The 12935-nt window shown below is 42.8% G+C and overlaps 2 protein-coding genes across 6 annotated transcripts in view; both read left to right on the top strand.

Annotated features, from left to right (window-relative positions):
* LOC308662040 (uncharacterized protein) overlaps positions 1-12935 on the top strand; it is a 52864-nt gene that overhangs the window by 15689 nt on the left and 24240 nt on the right. For 3 of the 4 annotated variants that reach the window (XR_014025086.1, XM_081317454.1, XM_081317452.1), the window contains exons 1-2: positions 9445-9509; positions 10463-10576. The gene's annotated coding sequence lies outside the window, so the exon portion shown is untranslated. Of the gene's footprint in view, positions 1-9444; positions 9510-10462; positions 10577-12935 lie in introns of those variants that run through there. The other variant, XM_081317453.1, reaches the window with a different exon arrangement.
* LOC308662044 (uncharacterized protein) overlaps positions 1-12935 on the top strand; it is a 40167-nt gene that overhangs the window by 4728 nt on the left and 22504 nt on the right. Inside the window, exon 2 of one of the 2 annotated variants that reach the window (XM_081317460.1) lies at positions 750-820. The exons of the other annotated variant lie outside the window; for it this stretch is intronic. The gene's annotated coding sequence lies outside the window, so the exon portion shown is untranslated. Of the gene's footprint in view, positions 1-749; positions 821-12935 lie in introns of those variants that run through there. 2 annotated transcript variants of the gene reach the window in all.

The following is a 12935-nucleotide window of genomic DNA, read 5'->3' as shown; positions in this document are numbered from 1 at the left end:
AGGCCAGCGCAGGGCCAGGCTTGTCTGCCTCAGGCATCTCTAAGCCTCCCGCACCCTCCGAGATGCCCTGTGCTCTGTTTCCCAATGCTTGGGTCTCCCTGGCCCTTTTTCCCCCCACAGCGTCCCCCCAGTCCTTTACCTTCCCCCCTACTGGGTCCCTACATCCTTTTCCCCACTCCCACTGGGTCCCTGCAGTCCTTAAGCCTGACTCCCACCCCACCAGGCCTCACACCACCCTCCTCATCTGTGAACCTCATGTTGGGGAAGGAGGACTGGGCACACATCCCTGGGCCTCAAGACTGTCTCCAGGAAGCAGCCGTCATTTTCAGTGGGCCCTGGATTCGTCTCAGGGCCATGTGGTGGACTTGTGGAAGTGGCTGCCATTTTGCCACACTATCCACAGTGTCACTCAGAAGAGGGACAATCCTCTCTGTTTTGCTACCTTAACATGAGAAAAAAATGCACAGAGGTTGTAAAGTTACAAGGTAAACTCTAGCTTATTTGCCCTGCTTGAAATGTCCTAATATCCATCTCTTAGACTGGCAGTGATGAAGAAGACCATCCCTCAATCTGAGAAAAGCCCCAATGAGAACAGATGAGGTTTAGCCATTTTAATTGCAGTTAGCCGCCTGCCTCTTGCCCTGATATCTGCCCTAGTCCTAAATTCTATGAAAGTACAATATTTCTTTATGTACAGTTAAAAATTAAAATGACTAAACTTGACCTGTTTTAATTTGCATTCTTTTCAGATTCAGTGATGGTCTTCTCCAACACTACCAGTCTTAGACTTTACAAACTCTAAACAGCCTTTGGTTCTGCCAGTGTGTTTGTAGCCTTTGTTAAAAACCAATAAAACATTTTTTTAAAAAAGAAAAGGCTTGAAATTCATTTGTGATCTCCCATTGAAACTGTGGGTGTTGTTGTTAGTAGCGAAGTTGTGTCTGACCCATCACGACCCCATGGATCTTCCTGTCCTCTACCATCTTCTGGAGTCCATTTAGTCTCATGCATACTGCTTTTGTGACTCCATCCATCCACCTCATTCTCTGTCATCCCCTTCTTCTCTTGCCCTCAACCTTTACCAGCATTAGGCTCTTCTCCAGTGAGTCCGTCCTTCTCATTAGGTGGCCAAAGTATTTGAGTTTTAGCTTCGAGATCTGGCCTTCTAAAGAGCACTCAGGATTGATCTCCACTAGGACTGACCGGTTTGATCGCCTTGCAGTCCAAGTGACTCACAGGAGTCTTCTCCAGCACCATAGTTCAAAGGCCTCAATTCTTTGGCACTCAGCCTTTGTTATGGTCCAACTTTCACAGCCATACATTGCAACTGGAAAGACCATAGCCTTGACTATACGCACTTTTGTTGGCAGGGTAATATCTCTGCTTTTTAGTGTGCTGTCTAGATTTGCCATGGCTTTCCTCCCCAGAAGCAAGCATCTTTTAATTTCTTGGCTGCAGTCCACGTCTGCGGTGATCTTGGAGCCCAGGAAAATAGAATCTGTCACTACCTCCATTTCTTCCCCATCTATTTGCCAGGAATTGAGAGGGCCGGATGCCATGATCTTGGTTTTCTTAATGTTTAGTTTCAACCCAACGTTTGCACACTCCTTCCTCACTCGCAACAAGAGGCTCTTTAGTTCCTCTTCACTTTCTGCCATTAGAGTGGTATCATCTGCATATTTTAGGTTGTTGATATTCCTCCTGGCAATCTTAATTCCAACTTTTGATTCATCTAGCCCTGCCTTTCTCATGACGTGCTCTGCATATAAGTTAAACAGGCAGGGTGACAGTATACAGCCTTGCCAGACTCCTTTCCCAATTTTGAACCAATCAGTGGTTCCGTGTCCAGTTCTCACTGTTGCTTCTTGACCCACATATAGGTTTCTCAGGACACAAATGAGATGGTCTGGTATTCCTATCTCTTTAAGAACTTGCCACAGTTTGTTGGGATCCACACAATCAAATGCTTTAGCATAGTCAATGAAGCAGGTGTTTTTCTGGAATTCCCTAGCTTTCTCCATGATCCAGCGTATGTTGGCAATTTGATCTCTAGTTCCTCTGCCTCTTCGAAATCCTGCTTGTACTTCTGGTAGTTCTCAATCCACATACTGCTGGAGTCTAGCTTATAGGATTTTAAGCATAACTTTACTAGCATGTGAAATGAGGGCAATGGTGCGCTAGTTTTAAAATTCTTTGGCACTGCCTTTCTTTGGAATTGGAATGTAAACTGATCTTTTCCAATCCTGTGGCCACTGTTGAGTTTTCCAAATTTGCTGGCAAATTGAGTGTAGCACTTTTACTGCATCGTCTTTTAAGATTTTGAATAGCTCAGCTGGAATACTGTCACCTCCACTAGCTTTGTTGTTGCTCAGCTTTCCTAAGGCCCATTTCACTTCACATTCTAGGATGTCTGGCTTGAGATCAGTGACCACCTCATCGTGGTTATCAGGGATGTTAAGCTTGTTCTTGTATAGTTTTTCTGTGTAATTTTGCCATCTCTTCTTAATCTCGTCTGCCTCTGTTAGGTCCCTGCCATTTTGGTCCTTTATTATGCCCATTTTTGTATGAAACGTTCCCTTCATCTCTCCAATTTTCTTGAAGAGATCTCTAGTCCTCCCTATTCTATTGTTTTCTTCTATTTCTTTGCACTGTTCATTTAAGAAGGCATTCTTATCTGTTCTAGCTATTCTCTGGAATTCTGCATTCATTTGGGTGTATCTTTCTTTTTCTCCCTTGCCTTTTGCTTCCCTCCTGTCCTCAGCTATTTGCAAAGCTTCCTCAGACAGCCATTTTGCTTTCTTGCATTTCTTTTGCTTTGGGACGGTTTTAGTTGCTACTTCTTGTACAATGTTGTGAACCTCTGTCCATTGTTCTTCAGGCACTCTGTCTATCAGATCTAATTCCTTAAATCTATTTGTCACCTCTAGTGTACATTCGTCAGGGATATGATTTAGTTCATACCTGAGTGGCCTAGTGTTTTTCCCTTCTTTCTTAGTTTAAGCCTAAATTTTGCAACGAGAAGCTCATGGTCTGAGCCACAGTCAGCTCCTGGTCTTGTTTTCACTGACTGTATAGAGCAGTGATAGCGAACCTTTTAGAGACCGAATGCCCAAACTGCAACCCAAAACACACTTATGTATTGTTGGGTGCTGGATGGGTGTGGTCCTTTGGATGAGTGTGGCCAACTGGGTGGGTGTGGCTGCAGTGGTAACGGCAGACTGGGTGGGACTAAAAAGTTCAATCAATCAATTCCAACTTTGCGAGAACTTTTTTTTTCCCTGCGAGAAGTTGAAATTGATTGATTGATTGAAACTTTTTTGTTGCACATGGCAGAGGCCTAAAGTGAAAGGGTTTTATAAAACCCAGCTGAAGGACTAGGCCTGGGGCGATGGTGCGCATGCCCACATAGAGGGCTCTGTGTGCCACCTGTGGCACCCGTGCCATAGGTTTGCCATCACGGGTGTAGACCTTCTCCATCTTTGGCTGCAGAGCACATGGTTTGCCTTGGATTCAAACTGAGAACATTCTGTCATTTTGGGGATTGTATACCAGTATTGCTTTTGCTACTCTTTTATTGACTATGAAGGCTACTTCATTTCTTCTGAGGGATTCTTGCCCACAGTAGTATACCTGATGGTCATCTGAATTAAATTCACCCATTCCTGTTGATTTTAGTTCGGTGATTCTTAAGATGTTGATGTTCAGTCTTGTCATCTCTTGTCACCACGTCCAGCTTTCCTTGATTCATCAATCTTCCATTCCAGGTTCCTATGGAGAAAAAATCTTTACAGCATCGGACTTTCCTTTCACCACCAGATACATCCACAGCTGAGCGTCCTTTCGGCTTTGGCCCAGTCACTTCATACTTTCTGGCACTACTAGTACTAGCCCTCTGCTCTTCCCCAGTAGCATATTGGACGCCTTCTGACCTGAGAGGCTCATCTTCCAGCGTCATATCGTTTTGCCTTTTGGTACTGTCCATAGGGTTTTCATGGCAAAGATACTGGAGTGGGTTGCCATTTCCTTCCCCAGTGGATCACGTTTTGTCAGAACTCTCTGCTATGACCTGTCCGTCTTGGGTGGACCTGCATGGCATAGTTCATAGCTTCATTGAATTACGCAAGCCCCTTCACCACGACAAGGCAGTAATCCATGAAGGGGAAACAGGGTGAGACATTGACTATTTGAATTGTGGTCTGAATCAAACATGTCTCAGGATTAGACTTGTAGGTGGAGAGAAAAGGAAAATGGAAAAAGGCTAACTACCAATTTCTGGTTAGCAGCAGTTGCTGGATATTTCCTTTTGCAGAAGTAGTGGAATTTCTCAAAAAGGTTTCTGGGTGGTAGTTTTGTATATTGATTATGTAATTCCCACATGTAGAGTTTCAGTCTTCTGCCTTGGTTTCCTTCAGATTTTGAGGCCCAGAATTCCTCAGCCAGCATACAAGTAGTCCTCAAGATACAACTGTCATGGCCTGCCCTTTATGGTTGCATGCTGCAACAACCATTAAGTGAGACTGCTTTCCTTAAGTACTCTGATCTCCCTGATGCAGCCATTAATTGAATGTGCAAGTCACTAAGGAGAACGCTGGCTACCTCAGGGTTGGGGAAAACTCTTGGAGGCCTACCACAGGGCCATGCTTGCCTGCCTCCTGCATCCCTAGGCCTCCTCCACCCTCCGAGACACCCTTTGCGATGTTTCCAAACCTTTGTATCTCCACAGGATCCCCACTGGCTTTTTTCTCACTCCCACTGCGTCCCTGCATTCCTTAGGCCTGACTTCCACCCACCAGGCCTCACAACCTTCTCTTTACCTTTTGAAAATCTCTGAACCTCATGTTGGGGAAGGGGGGGGGCATGCATCCCTGGCCCTTGGGACTGTGTCCTGGAAGCAACTGTTATTTTTAGTGGGCCCTGGCTTCTTCCTTGGGCCATGCGGTGGACTTGTGGAAGCCACTGCCATTTGGCCAAACTGTCAGGCAGAAGAGAGACAAACCTCTCTGTTTTGCTACCTAACATGAGGGGGAAAAATGTACAATTGAAAAGGTTTCATTGTTGATAAGGGGGAAAAATGGGTATTGACATTAGGACAAGACAAGTCGCTCAGAGTTGCCTCAAACAGTGAGATGGGCAGTGATTAAGTTTAATAATGAATGAATTTAATAATGAAAAGATAATGTAAAGCTCATTACCCAGCTCTTGCTCAGTGATACATACAGTGGTTTTCTAACATATAAAATTGTTAACTTGTAATCTGTCTCTTGTGCAATCTGCATCTCTAAGTAGTCTGTTTTACTCAGCTTCCCTTCCCTCATTTATAAATTTAAAATTTCAATCATACGTCAGTCCCACCCCTCTTTGCCTCTGATGACGTGAGATGCAGTTATGCTTCTGTCTCTTAATTTATTGTATTGCTATTTGCCCTACTCCTAAATTCTATGAAAATACAGCAATTCCTTAGGCACAATTTAATAATTAGAACGGCTAACTGGATATGTTGATTGGCATCCTTCTCAGATTCAGCGATTGTATTCTTCATCACTACCAGTCTGACAGAGGGAAATTAGGACATTTCAAACCAGACAAGTAAGCTATGGTTTCCCTCTAAAACAGTCATTTGTTTTGCCAGTCGGTTTGGAGCCTTTGAAAATCAAAGAATCACAGAGGATCTCTCTGATTTCCCTGATGATTCTCCAAATTCTGAACCAGATTTGATAGACATCATGGAAGTTCAGGTCCCCGTGGATGGCGACAATGAGTAGACACAAATGTTTGAAAAAACCCAGGAATTAATTCCTTTAACTTAAGAATATGTCGGCTGATCAGTCTGAAAGCTGTTCCTGAGAGTAGCACTCAGGGTGTTTGAAGATGCCTGTGACCCCTCTTGATTCTTCTGGGTCCTGCTCAGATATGTAACGTCTGGCTCAACAGAGGAATCTAGGTTTCCTAGTGGACAAGTAGGAGCTGGGAATCTACTACAACTGCCCCCCCCCAAAAAAAGCCAATGCAGTTTCATCAACAGAGTGATAGTGTCAAGACAACAAGAAGTGATAGTACCACTTTACACCACGCTGGTGAGTCCACACTTAGAATATTGCGCCCCGTTCTGGTCCCATGACTCAACACATGTTGAGGCCCTGGAAAATGTGCAAAGAAGAAAGATGACAAATGGTCTGGACGCTAAATGACAATTGGTTGAGAGAGTTAGGTATGTCTAGACTGTGGAAAAGGATTGGGGGGGCATGATAGCTATCTTCCAGTAGGTTTAGGTTTAGGTTTATTAAATTTTTATACCGCCCTTCTCCCGAAGGACTCAGGGTGGTGAACAGGGCATATCATAAAACTACAAAAATACAAAAGTTAAAAAAGAATTAAATTATTACCCACAGTAAAAACAATAGAATATATATATAAATATTAAAACCCTAAGTAACTCCCCATCAGGCCAGGCCAGCTTGTTCAAATAAATGGGTCTTTAACCCGCGCCGGAAGGATCGGAGGTCTGATGCCATCCGGAGCTCAACCGGCAGCTGATTCCACAAAGCTGGAGCGCCCACAGAGAAGGCCCTCCCCCTGGGGGCCACCAGCCGACATTCTCTGACTGGAGGCACCCTGAGGAGGCCCTCTCTGTGGGAACGCACAGGGCGGAGGGGAGTCGACGCCGGCAGCAGGTGGTCCCCGAGGTATTCCGGACCCATGCCATGTAAGGACTTAAAAACCATCACTAAGACCTTGAACCTCACCCGGAAGACAACTGGTAACCAATGCAGCTCGCGGAGCAAAGGTGTAACATGGGAGTACCGGGAAACTCCCAAGACAACTCTCGCGGCCGCATTCTGTACCAGTTGGAGCCTCCGAGTGGTCTTCAAGGGAAGCCCCATGTAGAGAGCATTGCAATAGTCAAGACGAGAGGTCACGAGTGCATGAGTGACCGTACACAGGGCATCCCGGTCTAGATAGGGCCGCAACTGACGCACCAGGCGAACCTGTGCGAAAGCCCCCCTAGTCATGGCTACTACATGATCTTCTAAGGTAAGCCGTGCATCTAGGAGGACTCCTAAGTACTTGAGGGGCTGTCACGAAGTGGAGATAAACTTATTCTCTAGGAGAACAGAAGGCAGAACAAGAAGTTCATGGATGAAAGGTTCGCAAATGAATATCCAATGTAGAAGTAAGGAGAAATTTTCTGTGATTGAGTGCAATTCATCCTCCTGGCATTGTGGATGCTCCATCATTGGAGGTTTTCCAGAATAAACCAGACAGTTATTTGACGGGTTATATAAGGCTCCTGCCTTGAGCAGCAGGTTGGACCAGAAGATCCCTGAGGTGCTTTCCCATCCTATGATATTATGATTCTAGATTTAGAGGCAGCTTAGAAAATTGGTACAGAGCAGCCACATGAAATTGCTTCTGGTAAGGGGCCTTTTTAAAGAAAAAATATTAGGCAAATTAAGATAGAATACAAAGTATAAGATAAAAAGACAAAAATTACAACAGCAAAACAAGGATGGGCAAAACATTAAAAAAGAAATGTGCATTAAAAAAGACAAAAACAGATTTACATATAGTAAATCAGTTGAATGTTGATAAACATATTGTAACAATATCACTTTCCTAGCCTTGCAAATTCAAAATTTGTGAATTTCTACCTCTAGTTGAAACTAAACATTAAGAAAACCATGATCATGGCATCCGGCCCTCTCAATTCCTGGCAAATAGATGGGGAAGAAATGGAGGTAGTGACATTTTATTTTCCTGGGCTCCAAGATCACAGCAGATGGGGACTGTAGCCAAGAAATTAAAAGACGCTTGCTCCTGGGGAGGAAAGCCATGGCAAATATAGACAGCACACTAAAAAGCAGAGACATCACCCTGTCAACAAAAGTGTGTATAGTCAACGCTATGGTCTTTCCAGTTGCAATGTATGGCAGTGAAAGTTGAACCATAAGAAAGTCTGAGCACCAAAGAATTGAGGCCTTTGAACTCTGGTGCTGGAGAAGACTCCTGCGAGTCCCTTGGACTGCAAGGCGATCAAACCGGTCAGTCCTAGAGGAGATCAACCCTGGCTGCTCTTTAGAAGGCCAGATCCTGAAGCTAAAAGTCAAATACTTTGGCCACCTAATGAGAAGGAAGGACTCACTGGAGAAGAGCCTAATGCTGGGAAAGATTGAGGGCAATAGAAGAAGGGGACGACAGAGAATGAGGTGGCTGGATGGAGTCACTGAAGCAGTAGGCGTGAGCTTAAATGGACTCCAGAAGATGGTAGAGGACAGGAAGGCCTGGAGGAACGTTGTCCATAGGGTCGCGATGGGTCGGACACGACTTCACAACTAACAACAACACCTCTAGTTAGAATCAATTTGACCTTCATTGATCTACTGTGTATAAAGGCAAAGTGCTGAACAGATGAACCAACATTAAAAGTTAAACATCAAAGCCCTCTCTTAACCATTGATTATTGTATTTAACTACAATGGCTTGTTATTTACCGTAAGTCAGCCCAACCATTGTCTCGTTCTTTTATTCCAGGTTCCTCCATGCATCAGAGCTCTGATGCAATAGCTGAAAGGGCCACTATTGTCATCCAAAACCTAGGAGATATACATTAAAACAGCAGTTCAGGGTGTCCCTCTAAACAGGTTAGCCTGGTGATCAGTCAGCCATGTGCTTTGGTGGGCTATTCTATTCTTCCCTTTTGTTTTCTTTTTAAAAATGTATTTTAGAAATATTTCTTCTTCCATATATTCACAATCACCCGCCTTTCTTAGCCCCCATTTTCAAGGCCCTGCTGCTTATTTTTCTGTGACCTAATGGAGACTTCTGTGCAAGCAAATTTACAGAAGTACATGGTATTTGGCATTCAGCAGATATAGGTGGTCCTCCTTCAGGAATGGTATGCTGGGTGCTCTTGGATGCAATCCTGGCCAGCAGGAGTGAAGTTGGCTGCCCTGGAGCATCTGGCCTGATGTTGCTGCTATGTCCTAAAAACTTGGGAGCCACATTAAATAAGTCATAAAGATTTCGGGTGTAGAGAGGTTTTGATCTCCACTGAGTCACCCCTAGGAAAGCTGATTGTGTAATTGTGTAAAACCGTCATGAACATTTGAGGCTCAGCACATAGCTAATCTTCTGATGTAACTAATCTAACTAGCATCATATTTCACTAGGCTCTGTTGCAAAGGTCGGTTGCTAGAAATCAGGAACGACTTGATAGCTTTTAATCAGGGGGAAAACCGTGCAAACGGCTTAAGCAGAGACGAGACAAGCGTGCTTTTCGCCACCTATCCGCGGTCAAACAGGCAACATCTCTGCCTAGAAAGCGGATAATACAGAACACGGCATGTGTGGTTGAGTTTAAAGGAGTTAAAACCATCGAGTACTATATTGCTAAAAAGGAGGGGAGGAGAGGGGAAGCGCCCAGGAACTTCCTCTTCCTTGTAACTCATCGGAAGAAGTTGGTGTGCAGAGTGGATCTTTTCCTCTTCCCAGATTGAAGCAGCAGCTGGGAGGTGAGTGGAGGGCAGGTCGGAGGAGAAGCCGGGAGCGAGCGGGGCTGTTTGGTTTCCTCCACGGCGTCCAAGCAGAGAAGCAACTAGGCTGAAGCAGGTCAGCTGCTGCTGCTGCATTTTCCTTCCCTCCCCAACTTTTCAGTCCGCTGGTGCTGCAGGCTGTTAAACTGGGGGCTGCAATTTTCTGCTGGTGGGAAGATTTAAAAAGTCTCCTTCCAGCGAAGGTTGATTCTTTGCGAATGGCTTCCTTCTCCAGACGTCGTTTTTAGCTTTTAAATTCCCTTCGGTATCCAAAATATCTTCATATGTCCATTTTTTTCATATTTCACTTGATTCGGGTGAACAAACGCTTCCATCGTTAAGAGCCATCCTAGGATTCTCCAGTAGATTTTAGCTTTTTATCTTTTCCCACACAAGATGTAGTGTAGTTTTGTATAATGATTTTGAAAATATCTATGAATCTTATTCTTCTGATACCATAGAAATGCATGCCATCTACATTGCGGATCATGTCCTTCTAGATATAACAGTCTTTTATGTCTGAGAGTTATCCATTCTTTTAGCTATATTAAGACGCATGCTTGATAATATAAGACCCAGTCTGGTAATCCATATCCTCCATTTTCTTTGGATTCTTGTAGCATTTTCAGTTTAATTCTGGCTTTCCTTCCTTGCCAAATAAATTTAAATCATCAAAAAAATTCTGTTTTTATAGGTGCTGTTTGGAATAAGAAGAGTAGTTTTGGTAAACTATTCATTTTCACAGTAGCTATTCCTAACACTGATAGTTGTACGTTTTTCCATTTTTCTAGATCTAATTTTATTTGATTAAGTATTGTTATGTAATTATCTTTTATTATTGCACATCTTGCTGTTAGGTATATTCTCAAATATTTAACTTTCCTAACTATTTGAAAATCCATTTTTTCCTGACAATTCTTCTTTTTACTTAGATGTAAGGTTTTTAGGACTCCAGAAGATGGTAGAGGACAGGAAGGCCTGGAGGAACGTTGTCCATAGGGTCGCGATGGGTCGGACACGACTTCGCAACTAACAACAACAACAAGGTTTTTAACTATAACTTTCATTTTTTTCTCTATTTATCTTCAATCCTGCTACTTCTCCAAATAACTCAATCCTTTTCAATAGTTTAGGGGTTGTCTCCAATGGTTCTCCTGTGATAACTACCAAGTCGTCTGCAAATGCTTGTAAAAGCTTTCATCTTTTATCTCCATTCCTTTAATTTGTGGGTCTTGTCTGATGTTCCTCTTGAAAACTTCCAATCTCAATATAAATAGCAATGGGGATAATGGATATCCTTGTCCAGTTCCTTTCTTTATGTTAAAATTCCCTACGTAGTCCCCATTTACAATTACTTTTGCTGTTTGTTTATGATATGTTGTCTGAATTAATGTATCTTCAAAGCATTTATAGAACTCTAAAAGAAGTCTATCCGGTCATGCAGTTTTATCATTTTTTTGTCTTTTTATAACTTCCATCAGTTCTATCATTGTTATTTTTTCATTTAGCATGTTTTTAAATTTTTCTGGAATTTTTGGTAGATTGGCTTTTTCCATATTATATATTATAATATTATATTAATATTATATAATATTATTAATATATATTATTATATTCCATAGTATAGATTACTGCAATGCTCTCTACATGGGGCTGCCCTTGAAGACCACCCGGAGGCTTCAGCTGGTGCAGAGTGCGGCCGCGCGGGTAGTGATGGGAGCACCCCGATACTCCCATATTACACCCCTCCTGCATGAGCTGCATTGGTTACCGGTTGTCCGGGTGAGATTTAAGGTGCTGGTACTTACCTTTAAAGCCCTACATGGCTTAGGCCCGGGATACTTGCAGGACCATCTGCTGCCGGGAACGACTTCCCATCGCCCAGTACGCTCACACAGAGAAGGCCTCCTCAGGGTACCGTCGGCTAGACAATGTCGGCTGGCGACCCCTGGGGGGAGAGCCTTCTCTGTGGGAGCGCCAGCCCTATGGAACCAGCTCCCCCCTGAGCTTCGGATGGCCCCGGATCTCCAGTCCTTTCGCCGCGGCCTCAAAACACTCCTTTTCCACCTGGCTGACCTGGACTGGCAGGGATTTTAATTATGTTTTTAATTTTTAACTCTAATTTTTAATTTATTTTAATTTTAATTTTTATTTATTCTGCAGGGGCCTTTTTGTTAGTCGCCCTGAGTCCTTCGGGAGATAGGGCAGCATATAAGTCCCAATAATAAATAAATAAATATATTGTGTTGTTCTTCCCAGAGATATTTTTTTTCTACATCATATTTTTTCATAATATTCTTTAGCTATTTTTTTATTGCCTCATTTTGGAGTTACACATCTCCCTTCTCACCTTGCAAGTTATTAACTTTTTTTCTCTTTCTTTTTTCAATTTATAAGCCAGCCATCATCCCAGTTTATCTGTATTTTCCAAAAAAAAAAATTTTTTCCTTTTGATTTGTTGAGCCAATTCTTCTGACTCCAGTAAGTTTAGTTTATGTTTAATTTTCTCCATTTGTTTTTTAAGAGTTTTCTTTTTGTTCTGGCTCCAATTTTTTTAAATTTTCCCTTAGGGTTGTACAATGTGGCTTTTTCTCTTTATTCTTTTCAGCTGTATAAGTTACAGCTAATGCTCTGAAGTATGCTTTGGCTGTATCCCATACGTACTGGAGTGAAGTGTCTTTTTTATTTTCTTTGAAAAAGAATACCATTTCCTTTAGTGCTATTTCTGAAATTCTTTCTCTTTTAATAAGAGTTGATTCAATGTCCATCTTGATTTTTTCTTAATTCCTGTCCAACTCAGCTTTATCGGATTATGGTCAGCCCAAATATTGGGTTCTATCTCTGTGCTGCCACCACGTGGCTGGGTGGAGAAATCAGAATGTGGGCAGTCAGACCCTCCTACTATATGATGTATTTCCTTTCCCCTCCCCTTTCTGGGATGGACTTCCTCCTCCCTCTTCCCTAGTGAGCCATGCTTCATTAGCAGAAAACATGGCGTCCCAATATGCAGTCCCTGGGAGCATTATCATCTTCTAACCTTGGAAACACCTCGGGAATATCTTGGAAATACTGTACAACGTCATCTGAATTGCAATGAAGGTATTTCTATATAAAAGGTGTTTCTACGAGTTTAAACTATCTGGAGAGACCTGTTAAAGTTAATTATATCTGCTTACACAGACCATAGAAGTCTTACAAGAGATTAATTAAAGCACAACAGTATCATCGTTCCAGAATAATCTCAACCTCACTTATATTAGTTCTTAATTTAGGGGACATCCATATCATATCAAATCTAGACCATGATTTGTTTATATTTGAATAAAATGTATACTGAGTCTTTTGGGGGGTTCATTTCTCTCCAGACATTCTGTACGCAGATTTCTTCTTCCATTTTAACAAACA

This window comes from Vipera berus, assembly GCF_964194415.1.
Source record: "Vipera berus genome assembly, chromosome: 2".
NCBI lineage: Eukaryota > Metazoa > Chordata > Lepidosauria > Squamata > Viperidae > Vipera > Vipera berus.
Note: the sequence above shows the minus strand (reverse complement) of the source record. Positions and strands in the feature narration are given on the sequence as shown.